Here is a 21,189-nt window from a genome sequence, read left to right on the forward strand (position 1 = left end):
TATGACGTGCTAAGGGTGGGATCCTTATCTGGTTTGCCTATGAGCAAAAGCAAGGATTCACCCATAGTAGGTTTAGATGCCGCTCTATCAGCAAAGCTATTATCTTCGGCGTAGATGGATGGCAGCCGTGCCTCCCTAATAAACAGTTCTTGGGCCTCTTCATCCCACCAATCGGCGTCAAAGAGATTTAATAATAATCCACCACGATGCACATTTTAGAGTCCGCCTCGGCTTTCAGCTTCCCCGACATGTCTTGCACCTTAGCAATAGTGTTTGTAGCCCTTTGGACCTTCAATTTATATGCTTGGAGATGCAAGGCCTTATTGGAGGTACTAAAATAAAATTGTTTGGTCTGGAGCAATTTGTGGGAAATATCTGATGCCCATAGAGCCATTCAACCCTAGCCACTTGAAGCTGTCTATAGACTTTCCGGTCTCCATCCCTTTTACATGCGTTTCTTATTCTAATACATACTGTTCCAATTCCTCCCTCTTGGCCCCCATGAGTTATTTCCTAATAGAGGCCAGACCAATAAGCTTTTGGCATATTGTGGGCTTCAGTGCATCCAAAACAGCTGCAATCAGTAATTCACCAGTAGGATTCTCCTAGAAATACAACCCTATTCGCTCAGAGATAGCCACGCAATAGGCCCCACCAGCCAACAGCGAATTGTACACCTTCCACAAAGACACCTTTCTGGCCCCTTGGGCTAATATATCCAGTTGGAGAGTCACCGGGGCATGTTCGTAGACCACTGCCAACCCAATGGAAGTATAAATAACTTTTGGGATTAGGACACCAAGAAGAAATCTAGCCAAGAATGGCTACGGTGCACATGAGAGAAATGGGCATGGGGGTGTTGCAACCTCCAGATGTCCACCAACCGCAAGTCATCAATAGCTTGCATAAGTGTTTGTGACCTGGCAGCATCTATCCATCCCGCCAGCCCAGAACTGTCCAGCCACCATGAGGCACTACATTGAAATCTCCTCCTCTAATAAACTCGCCCACTTGGAATTGAACAATGCGTGGGAGTGTTTGGGCAAAAAATGATTTGTTAGGACCGTAAACTGAGAAGTAAGTAAAATTCCCATCCCCAATCCGAACATGCAATCCCAGATGCCGCCCCTGCAGATCTTTAAGTGACCTCACCATTGTAAAATTCAGAGAATGAGCAGGTAAAATAGCCACACCTGCTCGCTTGGTGGGCTGTGACGCGAAATAGTGGCTAGGGAACCACTTGAGTTTAGCCAAAACCAGTCTGCCTTAACTAAATGCGTGTCTTGTAAGAGGAGAACATCAGCTTTCAATTCTCCAAGTTTGGCCAATATGCTCCTCCTCCTCTTTCTGGGGGAGTTGAGGTCCTGGACATTTAGTGAGATCACCCAAAGATCACCCATTCATCAAGTAATTCTGCAGTGCGTCAATCTGAGTTGCATTCGAGCATAGTTCCAACCTGAGATCCCCCCCCCCAATCCCCACTATTCACCATCAATCCCGGCCTCAAAAGAAACACCTGACCGAGCATAGCCCACAAAGATTAAAGTCCAGTGCTGTAGTTATCAAAAAACACCCAAAAATTATACAGGAAAACAGTATCCCATCTGGGACATACATCGGGTCCCCAATGAACCCAATAAAGGTGGGTATTCCTATTGCCCTGCCCATATAGCTATGAACACATAAACTTAAGCACCTTCATGAGCGGCCACAAGTGAAACTCAACCAAGATGTAGCAGTAGTAGAACGACCGCCAACTAAGAACTCCAAAAAGGGGCAAAAGGAGGATTAGAAATAATGCAATCCATTGCATTCAATCATGTCGGGTCCCCAGAGTCTCCACTTCTTTTCTGCCTGTCCACAGAGGTCCTCCTACAATCTCTGCTTCTTCAAGACTGTGCTTTGAACCAGTCCGCACAGGTGACATGTTTGGTGACCTTTGGGAGTTTCAGCTCTGTACGAGGAATCTTTAATACCTCCACTGCAGCAGCCAGTGAAGTGAATTGGTGTTGGACTCCGTCACAGCTGAACAGAATCCGAAAGGGGTACCCCCATCTATATTGAATTCCTTTCTGTAGTAGCCATTGAGTAAGTGGCTTCATCTGTCGACGCCTTTTGGATTGTTCCCTGTGCCAGATACTGGAATATTTGCAATTCGGCTCCCCGAATGTAATGGTACGCTGTGCCCTGGCTTTTTGAAAGATGAGTTCCTTGGTACGAAAAAAATGAATTCGAGATCACACATCTGGACGGAGATAATGGCACTGCTGGAAGTTTGAATACTCTATGGGTGGGGTCGATAGCAAATCTGCTTGTCGTCCTCCCCTATAATGTGACAGAAAAGGTTACTCGCATAACTCTCCATATCTCGGTCCAAGATTTCTGTTGGGACCCCACGAATCTGGAGGTTATTTCTTCGAGAGTGATTCTTCATGTTCTCCAGCTACTCGTCTGTAGCTGCTCTATGCTTCTCCAGCGCTTGTGTCTGCTGCTCCAGTTGTCCTGGGAGTTAGCTTGATCACAAAAGCCTGTCTTGAGATCATTTAGATGATGTTCTGTTTGTTGGACATTATGGGACAACTCTTGAAATTATCCCTTCAGTTCCTGCAGGGTGGACGTCTTCTCCATTTGAATGGATTGTAAGCTGCGCAGTGTCGCCCTTAGTGACTTGTTACGAGTCGTGGTGTAATGCAGAAGGCGATTCCATGTTCCCTGCTTCAAATTAGTTTGGTCTGGTGGATTGCAGCAAGTCCTTAATCGAGGCAGCCTACTTCTCCTTAGATTTCCTAGCTTTCATTTTGGGGGGGCCTCTGCACAGCACTTCTACCACTTGCCTTAAAAGATCCTCTCACCACACCATGAATACCAGTCAGAAGCCAGTGGAGAGAGAAGGATTGAGGCTACTGCGAACCAGGGCGCCCTCCAAGGATCTCTCCACATCTTGCAAACATAGATGAAGTCCAGCTGGACATTTGACCCACAAACCGGGCTTGCTGGGGCCCAATAATGCACCAGGGATAAGGGGCCCCATTGCAATGAGACTTAGTCTATCTGGGAACTGGATCAGGTTATTGCCCAGACAGCAGAAATAGCATTAAAGGGTGTAGTAAGCATAAAGGGTTGTTACACAGGTTCACCCTCCCAGTCAAATTGCAGGAAACTTGCTCTATAATCAAGTGCAGATCGCAGTTCCAACTTTGAAAAGCAAATCAGCTGAAAAAACGAACCCTGATGCAGCAGCCCGCGATAAGGCAGTGCTGGAGTCCTGTTATCATATGAAAGGTGGGCGCAATAGCAAGGATGTGGGCTTAGCGCTCTGCAGCTTTCTGCCGGCCCTAGGGGTGGGAGGACGGGGGCCCATCTGTAGCCTCACCACATACCTAGGTTGCGGCGTGAAGATTGCTGCCCCGTCCATCATCTGCTCGTTGATATGTTGTGCACCACAGCGCCTCCAATGCCCTAAGGCCTTCCACGAGGTATTTGCTGCCACCGCAGCACTGAAGAGAGGTCCCCTGTCCGATCTTTGAGGATGGTGCCTCCAAGCTTGCCCAGCTCATACATCATTCTTGCTCCTGTGACTCTTCTTCAGGACACTGGCATCTGCCGTATCTGCTGTTCAGGGGCAGTATGCTCTACTCGCTGCTCGCTCTCCTCTTTGGTGATCAGCGGGACACCGCCATCTTTCTCGGGATCAGTGCGCACCACCTGGAAATACGAAGGCTTCAGTGTTCATTAACTGACGACAACCAGATATGCACAGGGGTCCACTGACCAAGGTCCCGTTGCTTTTAGGGCACAGAACACAAGTTGATCGTCATGAAGCTGCGTTTAGAACGGCAGGGCACAGGAGCTCACAGGTCTAGGACTCCATCCGCTGCCTGCCAGGCCATGCCCCACCGAAAGTAATACATTTGAATACCGAACTAATGAACTGATACAAATTGGGCACAACTTTCCTAATAAGGATACCAATTCGGGGACCTTTGTAACCTGCATTGCAAAGGCCAGAGATGAGGGCTATCCTGCTACTCTCTTCTATCACCAACTTGCAGAACTACACCAATCTCAACAGGGAAAAGCTGGTTGATCTGTACAATCTTACCCTCACCGGAGCCTTAGACAAAGTAGCCCCCCTAAAAATGCAGAAGGCTAAACAAGCTGCCCACCTCCACCATTAGTCTAAAAAAGCTCTGGAGCACCTAGAGGGCAGCTGAGGGAACTTGGAAAAAAATAAACTCTACCTCTAACAAAGAGAAATTCGCTCTAGCTTCCAACAACTATAAAGACACCCTCCACCAAACAAAACGCAACACCTACAACGAGAGAATTAGCGACCCTAAATCGGGGGGACCAAAGAACTCTTTTTCCATCCTACGGGAACTAGAAACACCTGTGACTCTAGTTGACCATTGTACCAAAGACACCTTATGGTGCACCAACATCCAAAAAGCACCTCTGGACAAAATCATGCTCCTCCAAAGTAAAATTGACCCAAAAAAAGCAGTCTGAGCCTGGACACCTACACTTCGCCCCTACCAATTCGGCACCAAACCAGGCTGCCTCATTCCAATTCACGCCAGTCTCAGTACCAGAAGTCACTAAGATAATTGAAAGTCTTAAACCATCGAGATGCCAGGGAGACTCCACCCCCCAGACCTTCATCAAGGAAATGGCAGCTAATCTCGCGCCTTTCATCACTACCTTCATTGACCCCTCATTCAAAAGCAATACAGTACCAACCAACCTTAAAGAAGCCTGGGTACTCCAACTTTTAAAGAAACCGGCACTAGACCCAAACATTCCAGCCAATCGGGCTGTATGCCAAGTCACGGCACAGAAACAACACTCATCGACCTCAAAATCCAAATCGATGAGCTAACAGATAAAGGGAACATATCTCTTCTTCTTCTTCTTCTTCTAGACCTCTCGGCGGCCTTCGACTTGGTCAGCCACAAGGTCATCTGCCAGCATCTGACTTTTGCTGCTCATTTCTCCACTAATGCCACCGCCTGGATTCAATCCTTTCTCTCTTACAGGACTATGAGAGTTTTCTTCACCACAGCTACTGCCGACCCAGCCCCAGTCCTATGCGGTGTTCCACAAGGGTCATGGGTGTCTCCAACTTTGTATAATATCTCTACAAAGCTCCTATTCGATCACTTAGACAGTTTGTGTATCACCTGCACTAATTATGTGTAACGCTCACCTGATTTCCGTAGAGGCGCCGGTCTTGACTGGGCGTATACCGTATCTTCAAAGGTGATGTGTAACACACGGCTGGCTCTTTGGGCTGGACCTCTGTGCACTGTATGTCTGACTCGAAGGGTAAGATGTCTGCAGATAGAAAATATGGGATTAAGGAACTGGGTTATTGAATGTCTCTCTCTTCTTCCCTTTCTCTTCTCCTGTAGAACCCCAAAGGTTAACGCTCTCACCTTAGGTAAGTGAACGCCGTGCTCTCCATCTGCCTCGGGGCAGGGTGCTGTAACCAGTTTCTTCACTGGATAAGGGGAGCAGGCCTCTTGACTTCAGAGGACTGCTGTCCGTCGTTTACTGCACGAACGGTAAGTTTCGAGTAATTCTAATGTCTTTAAAGTGTTTAGTAATGATGTTTCTTGTTTTGCAGGGTTCCGGCAATGGTGGATGACGGGCTGAAGTGAGTTGAAGATGGAGCCCGTGTGATGAATAGAAGCGCCTGGAAGCACGTAAGTAAGCGCTTGTTGCCTGCTTCACGATGCGCTCTGTCTTTTTATTTTGCAGGTACAAGTTCGGAGCGGCTGCAAGGTGCCGGAATGCCCACTGGGTTAGATGTCGAAAGGAGTAATGGCACGTGAGTATTAAAGTTCCCCAATGTCTTTAAACGCACCTTGTTTTGTCTTTCAGATGCGGGATGCAGCGCCGAAGGCCTCCGGAGCGTGCAAAGAGTTGGTAAGCTTTTGTCTTTCAGATGCGGGATGCAGCGCCGAAGGCCTCCGGAGTGTGCAAAGAGTTGGTAAGCTTTTGTCTTTCAGATGCCGGAATGCAGTGTGAAGACCTCCGGAGCGCACAAAGAGTAGGTAAGCCTTTGTCTTTCAGATGCCGGAATGCAGCGCGAGGCGTTGGTGACAGCCGATGGACCAGGTAAGTGAAGAGCTGTCACTGAAGACCGTAATGCTAACCTGTTCTTTCTTGTCTTTATAGGTGTTGCTGAAGACTGGATTCAGGATGGTAAGCCTTTTTCCTTAGGCCCAGGATCAGATGCAGAAGACACTATGAGCGTTCTGCTGCAGAGGATGCAGAATAATGCAAAGCAAGATTCATCCATCGGGTGTGGTTTAAATAGCCTCCTGTAGTGCTTAGGTGTCTCCTTCCACAGCCACGCCTAGGTAAGAAAAGAGTTCCTGCTTTCCAGAAGAGTTCCAGTGTTCTGAATCTAGGGAGTGGCTCCTGCCCCACCCAACAGGAAAAGTAGTTCCAAACAGAAGAGGATCAGAGGCTCAACTGGCAGGCAAGTAAGCAGCATGGTCTGCTGCAGGTAAGTCCACCCAAGCATTATGAGCCCAGCGCTTCCAGCGCTGGGACTGGGCATATTTATGAGCCTGGTGCCACTGGCGCCAGGACTGGGTCCAAAAGGTCCCAATTGGGACTGGTTGGCACTCGGAACCTGGGTTATGGATCTGCTTCCAAGGGAGTTGGGAAAACCCTGACCTTTTGGAAGCAGAGATCATGACATTATGCAGATGATGCCCAAATACTTATCCCCTCACAGGTTCATACCACGCAGATTCCTTGCTCTTGCATAAAATCTACCAAGTCATTCAAGCATGGATGGCCATTCATGGTCTCTGCTTCAATGACAACTAAACAGAACTCCTCCTTATTGGTGCACAAAACCGACTAAACAAATTGCCCACCCAGTTCCAATCCTTCACCATTGATGACAACATTATTCAAGTAGCCAAAGCAGTCATAACACCTGGGATCTACCAAGACTCCAACCTCAGCCTAACCAAACAAATCAATGTCACTGCCTCCTCAGTAGCTTGCACAGCTAAGCTAATAACCACCTGCAGCCAGTTCCTGCCACCCAACAGCTGCATGATCCTTGCAAGAGAACTTATATTATCCAAGTTGGATTACTGCAATGCCCTTTGCAATGCAACCAGTCTGCGCAACTTGAATAAACTTAAAGTGCTACAAAATAACGCACTTAGAGCTGCCTTGAATATACCTAAAGTCAATCACATCTCAGCCACGCGACAAAGACTCCACTGGCTTCCTATAAAAGACAGAATCTCCTACAAAACATTACCCTTGACACACAAGTGCCTAGCCAACTCTGCCCCTAAATACCTCAACTGCAAATTCACAAAAGACCTCTGACAGACCCACCAGATCCACCCAGGTGAACCAACTCAACATCCCAAGATACAAACTGGAAGAATCGGGAGAAAAGAGTTTCTCTGTCCTAGCCGCCAAAATGTGGAACCCACTGCCTTCCAATATCAGATCTGGGTCAGCCTACCTGCCCTTTAAAAAGAAATTGAGAATCTGGCTAGTCTCGCAAGAATAATATATGTTTTAGAAGTAGATCCTGCTGATACTGTGAATTGCTAAAATCTGTAACTCTGAGCATGTCTAACTTTAACTTGCTAAGATTCTGGCCAAGCATCTGGCCACTAACTGTTATGTAACTTATGAACCATGTCAACCTTACTGCAAAATGCTATAACTCGCATCTTTCTAACCTGTAACACTTAGCGTGTCCCTTTCGCAACTTGCTAAACTGCAGGCCTTGTCAGCTGTAATGTATCCAACTAACACTTTATTCCTAATGTAACCAATATATGTAACATGTATACCTATGCCCAGATACCCTTTGGTTAGGAGCGCCATATTAATAAACAAACAAACAAACAAACAAGGCAAACTGGTTGCAACTCTCCTAAAAAGTGATACCTACTAGGGGACAATTGTAACCCACATTTCCAAAGCCAGAGAAGAGTTATCAAGACAAATTGGGCACAACTCTCCTAGCAAGGGATATCAATTAGGGGACAGCCAAGATGTTTCTTAAGCAAAAGACAAAACAGTTGCAAAGCCCTCCTTGTATGAGAGGCCAAGGGGTGTGGGGAGAGAACTGTAACCTGCATTGGCTACAGACTAAAGGCGAACAAGAGAAACATTAGTCATTCTTGGAATATCAATTTTGGAAGAGATGTAACCCACTTTTAAGATTCAAGAGACTATAAAGAGAAGCAGCTGTTGGTTCAAAACTCCACATTTATGTTCCCTTTAGAAAAAAGCATTACCACAGAGTACACTTATAGTAGTAGGAGTTTTATCCAGGCAGGTGTGAGGGCCTCAAGGTTGACATTTTATTTTAAACAAAAGCAGAAAATGCATCTTAACTAGCCCCCACTAAACCTACTCTACCAGAGGGTTCACTTCCTAGTCTAGGATCTACGTGGACACCTTCTAACATACATAAACAGGCCTATAAACTAAAAAGAGCAATCAAAACAAAACAACATAATCTAAGTATTATCAAATAACCAATGTCTTGGGTTACCTCTACTTGTTCTGGGTATATCTTGCTCCCGCTGGAATGTCCCGAAATAAATTTCGAATGGATTGTGTCCTCCCAAGTATTCCTCATCTTGTGATATTCGTATCCGCCAGCTTCACTGCTTTGGAATAGAATTTTTTCGGCAGAGGGCGCTGTGCACGAGGTTGTGGCATTGCTGTCCCTCGACGGACTCCGTACCGTGTCGACGTCACCATCAGTATAAATGGCTTGTGCCACGCCTGTTGGCTTCAGTTCCGTTTTTCCGATTGCTTCGCTCTCGAACAGCGCGCTTCGAAATTTTCTTCAGAAAATGTCGTCTTCATCTACCCCTTCTACACCCAAGATGGGGTTCAAAAAATGTATCGACTGATGTTCGAAGATGTCGATAACATATCCTCACTGCATTTGTCTTTGGTGCCTAGGTTCAGATCATCGAACCGGCGACTGTGGCTCCTGTCAGTCGATGATGGAGAAGGCCCTTCGTGAGAGGAAAGCTAAACTGGCGGTGGGGAGGGATGATTCTAATGCCTCCTCGAAGGCCTCGTCAAAAAGACATAAAAAATTGTCAGATTCGAAAGAATCGGAGCATCATAAAAAACACTCTGAACATATCCCGATCATCTTCATCTTCCTCTTCAAAAAGAGTTAAAAGGAGACATAGATCTCCCTCGTCATCATCCGATACATCTACCGAATTGGTCCGATGCCAGACTAAGTCGGATTCCCAAATAAATTGGGAAGATTTTAGAAGGAAGATGATGATGGTGGTGTTTGAGAATGCGGCCTCGACCCCCCTCAAAGAAGCCTCTAAAGAGCCAGACCCTGGTCGCTCCATCGGACCACACAGGGAAGTCAGAAACTACTGTGGTAAAACCCAGTAGTATGGGTGAACTCGTAAGACTCGAGTCGACGTCAAGTCGTCGAGGAATCCTCGAGAGTTGAGTGTTTACCCAACACAGCATAAAAAACAGAAGTAGTCGGAAAAATCTGCGACTTCGTCGGCGCCATCGGCGCCGACAGCTTCGACATTGAAGCCTAAAGCGTCTTCGAAGCCTTTGTCGAAGACACCATCGGTGTCGTCCAAGATTCCTTCGATACCATCGAAGGATCCTTCCATTCCTTCGAATAAAACTCATGAACAAGACAGGAGATTTATTCCATTACCAAAATCAGACTTTAAGTCTATGTCTTCGATATTTGAAGAAAGTGGCTCTGAAGATGAGGTTTCTCCTTTTTCGAGTGCAATATGGAACTAGACAGGTTCCAGAAGAACTAATAGATCCAGAATCGAAAATGAGACCTGTGTGAGACTCTTCACTCTGCTAGTGACATTGATACGTCACCTGAGCTAGAGTTTGCAAGACCTGACCCTGCAGAACATGCAGATTCAGGGTACAGGAGTTTAATGAATAGAGTGGTGGAATATATGGGTTGGGGTAGAGCCTCACCCACCATTGATCAGGATGACATGACGGACATTCTAGATCGGGTCCCCCAGAAGGATCCAGTTCTCTCTTTCCATAGGGCACTTCAGAGAACAGTAGAAAAGAACTGGGAAGTTCCTGACAACATTGCTGCAGTAAACAGTAATTTTCCTAAGAATTATAGAACTTCTACTTCTGATCCGGAGTATGTGAACAGGCATCCCACTCCAGAAAGTCTGGTTATTCAGGCTGCAACTACCTCAGGACAGACTGCATATCCAACTATCCCTCCGGATAGAGAGGATAAGAAGGTAGATGCTTGGGCCCGTTAAGTTTTTCCTTCGGGTAGCATGGCTTTAAAGTCAACTAATGTCACTTGTACCCTGGCTAGGTTCACACATACCATGTGGGACTGTATTTCGGCAGCGGCTGAACATATTCCGGAATTCGAGCAAAGGGAAGGCTTCCTGAATATTGTCAAAGACGGAAAGGAGGCAATGGGGGAATATCTCCAGTCTGGACTGGACACTGCTGAAAGTATCAGCAGGTCCATGGCTACAAGCACAGTGCTACGCAGATTTGCGTGGTTGAGGAAGTCAGGGTTTGCAGCAGATGTGCAGGCCAGATTTCTCAACATGCCTTTTGATGGCTTGAGGCTATTTGATAGTAGGGCTGATGAAAGCCTAGAAAGACTACAGACCTTAAAAGCGGCAGCTAAATCTCTTAGCGCCTCCATGCGACAGCCTCAGAAACCCTATTTGGGCTCATCTTCCTGGAGGGGTCATCCTTTTCGGTACTACTCCTCTTTTGGTAGAGGAAGAGGACAGGCCTTTCAAAGAGGCAAAAGAAATGTCACTCGTGGTGGTCGAGGAATGACTGCAGAGCCATCCTCAGGAACAGCATCTTCGCCCTCAACCGCTCCTGCAGCCGCCTCCAAATCACTCTGTGGCCTTATCACACAAATCCCAGGTGGGAGGCAGAATCTCTCAGCATCGGAAAGAATGGCGGGGCATAACTTCAGATGCTTGGGCACTGGAGACAGTAGCTCAAGGTTAGTGCCTTCCCTTCCTAAAAAGGCCTCAGGATCATCCACCGGGAACCAACTCTGCCAAAATTCCAGACTAGCTCCTGTTGCAGGAAATTTTAACCCTGCTAGAGAAAGGTGCAATAGAACATGTACTTGTAGCGGAGAGGAACAAGGGTTGGTACTCCCCTTACTTTCTCATCCCAAAGAAGGACGGAGGATTGAGACCCATCTTGGACTTAAGAAACTTGAACAAGTTCCTCAGGAAGGACAAGTTCAAGATGGTAACCCTTTCTCAGATCCTTCAGGCTCTCCACCTCCAAGACTGGTTGGTATCATTGGACCTTCAGGATGCTTACTTTCATGTCACAGTCCATCACAAGCAAAGAAACTACCTGAGGTTCGCAGTTGGTGATTCTCACTATCCGTCTCAGGAGAGGGGGGGGTTCACGTCTACCCCTACCTGGACTAATGGTTGATCAGAGCACGTTCTCCCGAACAAGCTCAAAAACATCTGTCGATCACCTGTCACTTCCTTCACAAACTGGGCTTCTCCCTCAATTTCAAGAAGTCCCACATGATACCAGCCCAACAACTCCAGTTTATCAGAGCAGTTTTGGACACTTTCTCGGGCAAAGCCTCGCCTCCCGAGGTGAGAGCCCTCCACATTCTGCAGATGATAACAAAGCTCCAGAATGCCCAGCATCTGCCGGCCTTCGATTTTCTGAGGTTGCTCGGCCTCATGGCATCCTGCATTTTTCTGGTGCCAGAGGCCAGATTGAGAATGAGATCCCTTCAGTGGGCCCTCAGAACTCAGTGGTCGCAGTTCTCGGGGAGTATGTCGGATCTTTTGCAAGTCCCGAGCGGAGTTGCTCAGGTTCTACTATGGTGGGCTTTCAGCGACAACATCCTCAATGGGGAATCTTTTTGGCAACCATGGCCGGAGATAACAGTAGTAACGGACGCCTCACTCACGGGGTGTGGAGCCCATACCAACGATCTGATAATCAGCGGTCTTTGGTATCCATCGGAGTCCAAAATACACATCAACCTATTGGAGCTGAGGGCAATCAGACTAACGCTAAAGGCCTTCCAGCACTCTGTACAGGGAAAGAATGTCCTGATAATGACGGACAACACGGTGGCCATGTACTACCTCAACAAGAGAGGACGCATAGGGTCACTACCACTGTGCAGTGAGGAAATGCAGCTCTGGTTCTGGGCAGGAATCTCTATATCGGCAGTTCACCTAGCCGAAGAGCAGAACACGGCGGCAGATGCTCTGTGCAGGCAGAGCACAGTCTTCCACAATTGGGAGCTAGTCCTTGAAGTCCTTCTGGAGATCTTCGCCCTTTGGGTAACCCCTTAAGTGGATCTGTTTGCGAACAGTACTGCTCAAGGGAATTTCCTCAGAGAGGAGCTCTAGGAGACGCGTTCATGGTGGACTGGAAGTTTCCACTGCTGTACGCGTTTCTTCCAGTCCCCGTTATTCCTCAAGTAATCAGGAGGTTGAGAAAGTTCAGGAAAATCATGATCCTAATGGCCTCGGATTGTGCCAGGAGGACGTGGTACCCGGACCTTCTGGACATGTTCATCTGCCCTCCAATACGTCTCCCGCAAAGAGAGAGGATCTTCTCTCGCAAGGGGAAGGTTGGGTTCTCCATCCAGAGGTCAAGACACTCAACCTTCACGCATGGTTTCTAAGAGGTTGAGATACAAGGATTGGGATCTTCCGGATGACATAATGGAGATTTTGCTTTCGGCCAGAAGGCCAGCAACAAAATCTTTGTAGCGATGTTGTTGGAACAAGTTCAGTAACTGGTGCAAAGGTAAGGATGTGGACCCTTTTCAATGTGGCACCCCAATGGTGCTTTCTTTCCTTTTGCATCTAGCCAATCTGGGGCTCCAGATCTGAACAATTAAAGGATATCTAGCTGTGCTGTCCATTTTCAAGCGCTCCCCGGAAGAGGTTTCCTACTTCAAAATTCCATTAATCATTCAATTCCTGAAAGGGCTTTCTAACATATACCCTCCAGTACCTTTTCATGTCCCAACTTGGGATTTAAATCAAGTTTCTAACTTGTATAACGTTTGAGCCTCTGCACACCTGTCCCTTGAGGCTTTTGACATTGAAGACTGTCCTTCTTGTAGCCTTAACATCAGCCCGCAGGGTTAGTGAACTACAGGCTCTCTCATGTGAACCCCCATATACTACGTTTTACAAGGACAGGGTAGTTCTTAAAATTAAACCGTCTTTCTTACCAAAAGTAGTTTCTGACTTCCATTTGTCACAAAAAATCATATTACCAACATTCTATCCTCCTCCTCATTTGGGCAAAGAAGAGGAGAGACTGCATAGACTGAACCCCAAAAGGGCTTTTTGTAGGTTATACAGGTCATAAATTGGTATTAGCGGTGACAAAACAAACTATATCCCGCTGGATCATTCTGGCTATAATTGAGTGCTACAGATTGGCGGGAAAATACCTATCGGATGGGCTATGAGCCCATTCGACTAGTGGGATGGCTACTTCTGCGGCTTTGAAGAGGGGAGTCCCTGCAGCAGATATTTGTTCAGCTGCAACATGGGCATCAATGCATACCTTCATCAAGCATTATTGCTTAGATGCCTCTTCCTCCAATGAGGGTTTGTTTGCCAAGGCGGTACTTCATTCCGTCCATGAGAACAATAACTAGTACTCCCACCTCCAAATTTACCACTGCTATGGGAGTCTATCACAAGATGACGAATACATGGGAGGACACAATCCATTCGACAAACAAGTTACTTACCAACTGTAACATTCTTTCGACTGGATGTTCCTCCCATGTATTCCTCATCGACCCTCCCATCCTACCCGGCAGTACAGTTTGCGTTTCTTACACTTTCCTCTCACAACGTGTCTATAAGTCACCGGGCACGCCTGGGTGTTCCTCGAATATTTCCTCAAAAAAACAGAACTGAAGCCAACTGGCGCGGCACAAGCTATTTATACTGATGGCGACGTCGACACGGTACGTAGCCTGTCGAGGGGCATCAACGCCATGACCTTGTGCACAGCGCCCTATGCCTAAAAAAGAAATAGCGAAGCTGGCGGATACGAATTTCACAAGATGAGGACTACGTGGGAGGAACATCCAGTCGAAAGAATGTTAGTTGGTAAGTAACTGGTTCTTCTTCCAAGGAAAAGAAAGTCTTCACTCTGTTCTTGAAAATTTCCAAAGAAACAAAAGTTCACTCAAACAAAAATCCACTGGTCACGGTTCCTGCTTCGTTTGATGAAAAGATTCAATTTCAAAGTTCCACAAAAAAAACAGCACCAATGATATTCCTGGATAGCCTCCTTCCAGGAAAGAATGGTTAGAGCTTAGGACAAAAGTACCACTTCTGCTTAGTAACAACTCTTCTTTTAGCTTCTCCAGTGTCTTTTTAATACAATTTGTCAGGATGCTTCTTCTTAGGGGTTGTTCTCTTTAGCAATTCCCTTGTGCCAATGATAATGTGAGAGCAGGCTCCTTTTGCTAAGTCTGCTACTGCTTCTACCACATTCAAATAGTAATGTCTGGACAAAATTATAGACAACCACCGTTCTGCTGCAACATGAAAGTATTAAAGTATTCTAGGAAACTTCAACAAGATTCTGCGACTTATACAGGTTGGCAAGGCACTCTTCTTTCTTGTATGGTAAGAAAGGGCAGCCTCTCTGCCTTTCTTTTCTGTCTTGCAGCTACCCCAAAATCAGTCTTAGCTTCCACACTGTTTCTCTCTGTTAACTTGAGCAGTCTCAGCTCTACAGATTTAATACTTTTTAACAAGCAGCCAGTTTCCTTGCCCAGCTTCATGTACACCCCCTATTGTCTCATTAGTACCCGGCACGCGCGGCACAACGGGAATACAGCGTGGTGATTGGCTCATTTGTGAGCCATACCACACAGTATTCCCTTTAAGGCCGTGCGTGCTGGCTACTCTGTTCCCGGCGAGGGGTGTGGCAGCCCCTCAGCCAATGAGGAGCCTCGAAACGGGGCAATCCCTTCTCCGAGCCTCCCCATGGCTGGAGGCTTCCTTCGTCACCCGCTGGGGACTCAGGTAAGACATTTTATTTTTGTTTCCCCTTTGCTCCTCCCTCTTCCCACCCCACCCTACTTACCTTCTATCCCGCAGTCTCCGGCGGGGACGATGGAAACCTCCAGCCGTGTGGAGACTCGGAGTGGGGCCATCCCTGCTCCAAGCCTCCACACGGCTGGAGGCTTCCATCGTCCCCCGGCGGAGACCGCGGTACATTATTTTTTTTTTTCTTCCTTCCCCACCCCACTTACCTTCTTTTTTCTTCTTTTCTCGGGAGCGGACGCGCTGGGAACAGAGTGGTGCCAGCGCGCCCGCTCCCGTTGGGCGCCATGAAAAGGGAAAACTGTCCCTTTCCCGGCGGCCATTTTTTATGTTCTGAAACGTGTTTTGGAACAGAAAAAAAAGCAATTAGTACCCCGATCTAACAGGCTGGGGTACTAATAGCAATCAGCCCCTCGACTGTGGGCCAATACCCCCGCAGTAATGCCCCCGTTGTAACTACTACTGGGGCGGTATTGGCCCGCAGTCTTGTGGCTTATTGCCACAGTAGTTACCCCAAAGCTGTATTGCCACTCATCCAGCCTTGGATAACCTTGTCATCCTTAGATCAGAGGACTCTGGGTTTAGAACAGCTTCAACAACTTTCAAACAACGGTGTGCAGTTCTTAATTGGGCTTGCTTCATCTGAAAAGTGTTTTGTTTACTGGCTTGAGTAATGCTTGTTCTCGTGACTTCAACAACGTCTTACGACTGCTAAATAATTGTGATGACAAACTTCCACTTCAAGGTTTGCGTTTCCCCTTATTCGGGTAGCATTTTGCTTTAATTGAAATCTGGAAACGGTTTCATATGCGCTACCTCTCTTTGATGTTGGATAGGCTTGCAACATTGCAGGAAAGTCAGCTTTTACTTCATAGAGGTTTATCAGTAGCGTTCTCTCCCTAAAGGAGTTCGGCAACAATTCAAATCTTAACAATGGGAAAAAGAAAGGATTTCTCTTCATGCAGGCCCTTTAACTTTGGTGAAATAAGCGTGTAATATAATTCCCTTATTAGAGTGACTTCCCATGACTGCAAACAACTTTTACTCGCTTTTACTTACATACAAGCATCAATTAAACTTGTTACAGCCACTGGCAAAGTATTCCTGATGATTTGCTGTACAGAGCTTCTTTCACCAGCTCCTCAATCACAGCAGTTGGGTCTGCTTCTACTTCCCAATTTTCTACTGCATACACTCTTGGGATGCACACCCCTCTGCAGCATTGTTGTCTCATATCCGGCCTCGATAATGGACAATCTTCCTTTCTTAAGCTTCCCTCGGCTTGCTTCTGCACACAGGCCTTGGGTGCATGTACGACTTCAGCTCTGCATTCACAGCAATTAGGCGCACCTTGAAAGACTGCCAGTTCTTCACAGTCTCTTCCAATGCAGCCACAGCAAAAGAGGGTTTGTGGCCACACAACCAACTCTGAGCCTGCAGGTGAAACCTTATTATGCACTACTCCGGCGTCCCTTCGAATGGATTGTGTCTTCCCACGTATTCCTCATCTTTGATATCTCCAATATCGAGCTTCTGCTGCCTGCTTCAGAATCTTTTTCAGCAGAAGGCGCTGTGCGTCTATGCAGTCGACTCGATGTCCCTCGAGGGCCTCTCTTTTGAGGATGTCATTGAAGGCATATATAGCATGTGCAGCGCCCGTTGGCTTCAAGTTCTGTTTTTCCGAGTAAGCTTACGCTTCGACCTACGGCGCCCTTCAGAAATTGTGTTAAATATCCGAAAAGATCTTTGTCTTCGACACCTACTACCCCGAAGACCGGGTTTAAAGTGTCAAGACTGCAATGCCAAGATGTCGCTGACAGATCCGAATTGAGTATGCCTGTGGTGTTTCGGTGTGGAACACAAGACCTCGGCCTGTTAAACGTGTCAATCGATGACCAGGAAAGCTCTGAAGGAGCGTAAGGGGAAATTCTTGGTAGGTAAATTCCCAAAGAAATCCCCTTGGACTAACCCGTCACCCCGGCGACAAAGCCTTCTTCTGACGAAGCGAGAGGTGACTCTCCTTGACGCAAAAAGGTCATTGTCGTTGAGGAAGTCGAAGAAGAGGCATCACAAATCACCTAGTTCAAAGTCCTCTATCGACTTCTCCCCTGAAAGGACAATATCTTGTCCCACTAAGGCCTCCACTCCAGCTAAATGGGAATCATTCAGGCAAGAAATTCTTAGGATATTCGAGAACCAGAAAGCCTCGAAGCACGCAGGCCATGCTCCTTCCGCACCTTCTGAAGCTGGTAAGGAAAGGGCACAGTCAAATTGTGCCCTCCTTCGAGCCCGGGAAGAAGTCCAGATTCCCATTGAGAGCTGTCGAGGTTTCGCCATGATGAGAAATCGAGGGACCCTTCGAGCCATAAATTGAAAGACAAGTCGAGCTCGAAGTGGTCGACACCATCGACGCTTTCGGTGCCATTGACGTCGAACGTCTTCATCGCAGACATCGACAGTCTGATGGGCAACTGGCTTGAAACCTTTGAAGTCTTCGACACCTTTGCCTGAGATAAAGGAAACCTGTACTCCTTTACCAAGGAAGGATTTCTTTAAATCTCTGACCTCAATTTATGAGAATAATGAGCCCTCTGATCATGATGCGCCCTTTGGTTTGCAGTATGGCACACCAAATGTCCCTGATTGTTTCATATCAGAGGAATCCAGATTGAAAGACCTACATGAAAAGAAACAGACAGCCAGTGGAATGGACACTTCATCGGAATTTGGAAAGCCTGAGTCAAATAAGCATGCAGATGCTTCTCACAGACTGTTCATGACCAAGGTAGTGGATTATCTAGGATGGAGCAGACCTGCTCTCCCATTTGAACAGGATGACCTTACAGATATCCTGGACAAAGGTCCTCAAAGGGATCCTATCTTACCCTTTCATATTGCTCTTCAGAAGAAAATGCCAATTGGGAAGCACCAGAGTCAAGTACGACAGTTATAAGACCCTGACAAGGAAATACCATCCAAGTAGTGAACCCAGCTTCTTGTCGAAACACCCAACCTCAGAAACTCTGGTGGTGCAGGCAGCAACCGCTACCTCTAAACAAGCTGCTTATCCGACCATCCCACCAGATCGGGATGATAAAAGGGTACATGCCTGGTCAAGAAAAGTATTTTCTGCTGGGAGCATGGCTCTTAAATCAGCAAAGTCCACAAACACCCTATGGAACTGCATTTCTATGGTGGCTGAGCATATTTCCGAAGGGGAGGAAAGAGACGGTTTCTTGGCCCTTGTAAAGGATGGCAAGGAGGCCATGTGCGAGTCTACTCAGTCGGGTTTGGATTCTGCGGACAGTGTCCGCAGAGCCATGGCACCAAGCACCGTAATATCCAGATGTACATGGTTAAGGGAGTCAAGATTGGCACCGGACATGCAGTCTAGACTCCTTAACATGCCTTTTGACTGGTCTCATCTTTTTGGCAGGCAGGCTGACGAAAGCCTTGAGAAGCTGCAGACCTCGAAGGTGGCAATCAAGTCTTTGGGTGCCCGCTATTATGCAGCCTCAGCACATTCACTCCAGTGGAACATCTTGGAGTGTTGCCCTTTCCTTTCTACTCCTCATTTGGAAGAGCAAGAGGAATGGGCGGTCAAGGAGGCCAAAGAAGATTCCTTCGTGGTGGACGAGGAAGAGATGAATGGCCCACTCAAGCAGCTGCATCTTTACCAACAGCCACTGCTTCAGCCGCTTCAAAACCTCTCTGAGGTCTAAGTCGCGACACCCCAGTGGGAGGCAGACTGTCTCAGCATCTGAAAAAATGGCAAGACATTACTTTGAATACTTGGGCACTACAAACCATAGCCCAAGGTTACTGCCTCCCCTTCATTCAGAGATGTCAGAACCATCCACCGGGGAGCCATTCTTTGAAGTTTCCACATCCGCTCCTTGTGCTGGAAATTTTGACCCTGCTAGAGAATGGTGCTATAGAGCCAGTACCTGTAGCGGAGCGGAACAAATGATGGTATTTCCCAAATTTCCTAATCCCCAAGAAGGTCAGAGGATTGAGACCCATCTTGGACTTGGGACAAGTTCCTCAGGAAGGACAAGTTCAAGATGGTCACACTTTCTCAGATCCTTCATTCCCTCCAACTCCAGGATTGGATGGTGTCATTGGACCTTCAGGATGCTTGTTTTCATGTGCCAATCCATCTCAAGCACAGAAAGTAACTGAGGTTCGCCGTTGGCGGTTCTCATTATCAGTTTCGAGTTCTGCCATTCGGGCTGACCGCCGCCCGAGGGTATTCAGCAAATTGATGGTGGTGGTGGCAGCGAGTCTCGGGAGAGCAAGAATTCACGTCTATCCCTACCTGGACGATTGGATGATCAGGGCGCATTCTCCCGAACAAGTCCTGGATCATCTCAACGTCACCTGCCACTCTCTCCACAGACTGGCTTCCTCCTCAGTTACAAGAAGTCCCACATGATACCATCTCAAATGCACCAGTTCAGCAAGGTATGTACTGGATACATCCTTGGGAAAGAGCTTGTCAACCGAGGTGAGGGCTCAAGACATTCTGCAGATGGCCACCAAATTTCAGAGTGCCCAGCATCTCCCGGCCTTCGACTTTTGAGGTTGTTCAGCCTCATGGCATCATTGTTCTGGTGCCAGAAGCTCGCCTGAGAATGGGATCCCTTCAGTGGGCTCTCTGGACACAATGGTCTCAGTTCTCGGGCAGCATGTCATACCTACTTCAGGTTCCAAGCAGGGTTGCACAGGATCTCCTGTGGTGGGCCTGCAAGGACAATATTCTGAACGGAGAACCTTTTTGGCAACCTTGGCTAAAGATAACAGTAGTGACGGAGGCCTCATTCACGGGGTGGGGAGCCAACGATCTCACGATCTGCAGTCTTTGGTCTCCATTTGAGTCCAAACTGCACATCAATCTTTTGGAGCTGAGAGCAATCAGACTTTCACTGAAGGCTTTTCTGCCCTCTGTATGGGGAAAGAATGTCCTGATAATGACGGACAACACAGTGGCCATGTACTACCTCAACAAGAGAGGTGGTGTAGGGTCACTACCACTGTGCAGAGACCATGCTGCTCTGGTTCTGGGCAATTAAAGAAGGAATCTGTTGGCAGTTCACCTAGCTGGAGAGAAGAACAAAGCGGTGGATGCGCCGAGCAGGTAGAGCACAGTCTCCTATGAGTGGGAACTAGCTCAGGAAGACCTTTAAGAGATATTCACCCTTTGGGGAACCCCTCAAGTGGATCTGTTCGCGACCAGTGTCAACAGGAAGTGTGAACTGTACTGCTGCAGGGAATTTCATGCAAGAGAAGTTCTAGGAGACTCGTTCATGGTGGACTGGGAGTTTCCACTCCTTTATGCATTTCCTCCAGTCCCCGTCATTCCTAACGTGATCAGGAGGTTGAGAACATTTGGGAAACCCATAATCCTAATTGCTCCAGATTGGGCCAGGAGGATGTGGTACCCAGACCTTCTGGACATGTCAATCTGCTTCCCAATACATCTTCAACAAAGAGAGAACCTTCTCTAGCGAGAAGAGGGTCGGGTTCTCCATCCAGAGGTCAAGACACTCAGCCTTCACGCATGGTTTCTGAGAGGCTGAGGTGCAAGGATTGAGACCGCCAGGATCACCTAATGGAGATTTTGCTTTCGGCCAGAAGGCCAGCAACAAAGTGTTTGTATCACGGCCGTTGGAACAAATTCTGCAGCCGGTGTAGGGACAAGAATGTGAGCCCATGGCTCTGCAAAACACCAGAGGTGTTATTCTTTCTGCTGGGATCTATGTCATTATTGCGACAGACAAAAATGCGGACTTTTTTTAACCCTTTACACCACATATTTATGCGGGGGGGAGACTCCCTGCAGCCCCCCCATATTAATATTGTATTCTTGTAAAGTCGGCATTTTCGGCAGTCGCAATTGTCAGGTCGACATTTTGGTACGATTCCTTTCTGCTGCATTTGGCCAATCTGCTGCTCCAGGTTGGAACCATTAAAAGTTATTTGGCAGCGCTTTACATCTTCAAGCGCTCATCTGAGGAAACTTCATACTTTAAGATACTTTTGGTGATACAATTTCTGAAGGGACTCACTAACGTGGTCCCTCCAT

At 47.4% G+C, this 21,189-nt stretch overlaps 1 protein-coding gene across 3 annotated transcripts in view; it reads left to right on the top strand.

Moving 5' to 3' along the window:
- Nucleotides 1-21,189, top strand: part of CHCHD6 (coiled-coil-helix-coiled-coil-helix domain containing 6) — a 3,402,742-nt gene that overhangs the window by 585,098 nt on the left and 2,796,455 nt on the right. The gene's annotated exons all lie outside the window — the stretch shown is intronic.

This window comes from Ambystoma mexicanum, chromosome 2p, assembly GCF_040938575.1.
Source record: "Ambystoma mexicanum isolate Mex_15411 chromosome 2p, UKY_AmexF1_1, whole genome shotgun sequence".
Classification (NCBI taxonomy): Eukaryota; Metazoa; Chordata; class Amphibia; order Caudata; family Ambystomatidae; genus Ambystoma; species Ambystoma mexicanum.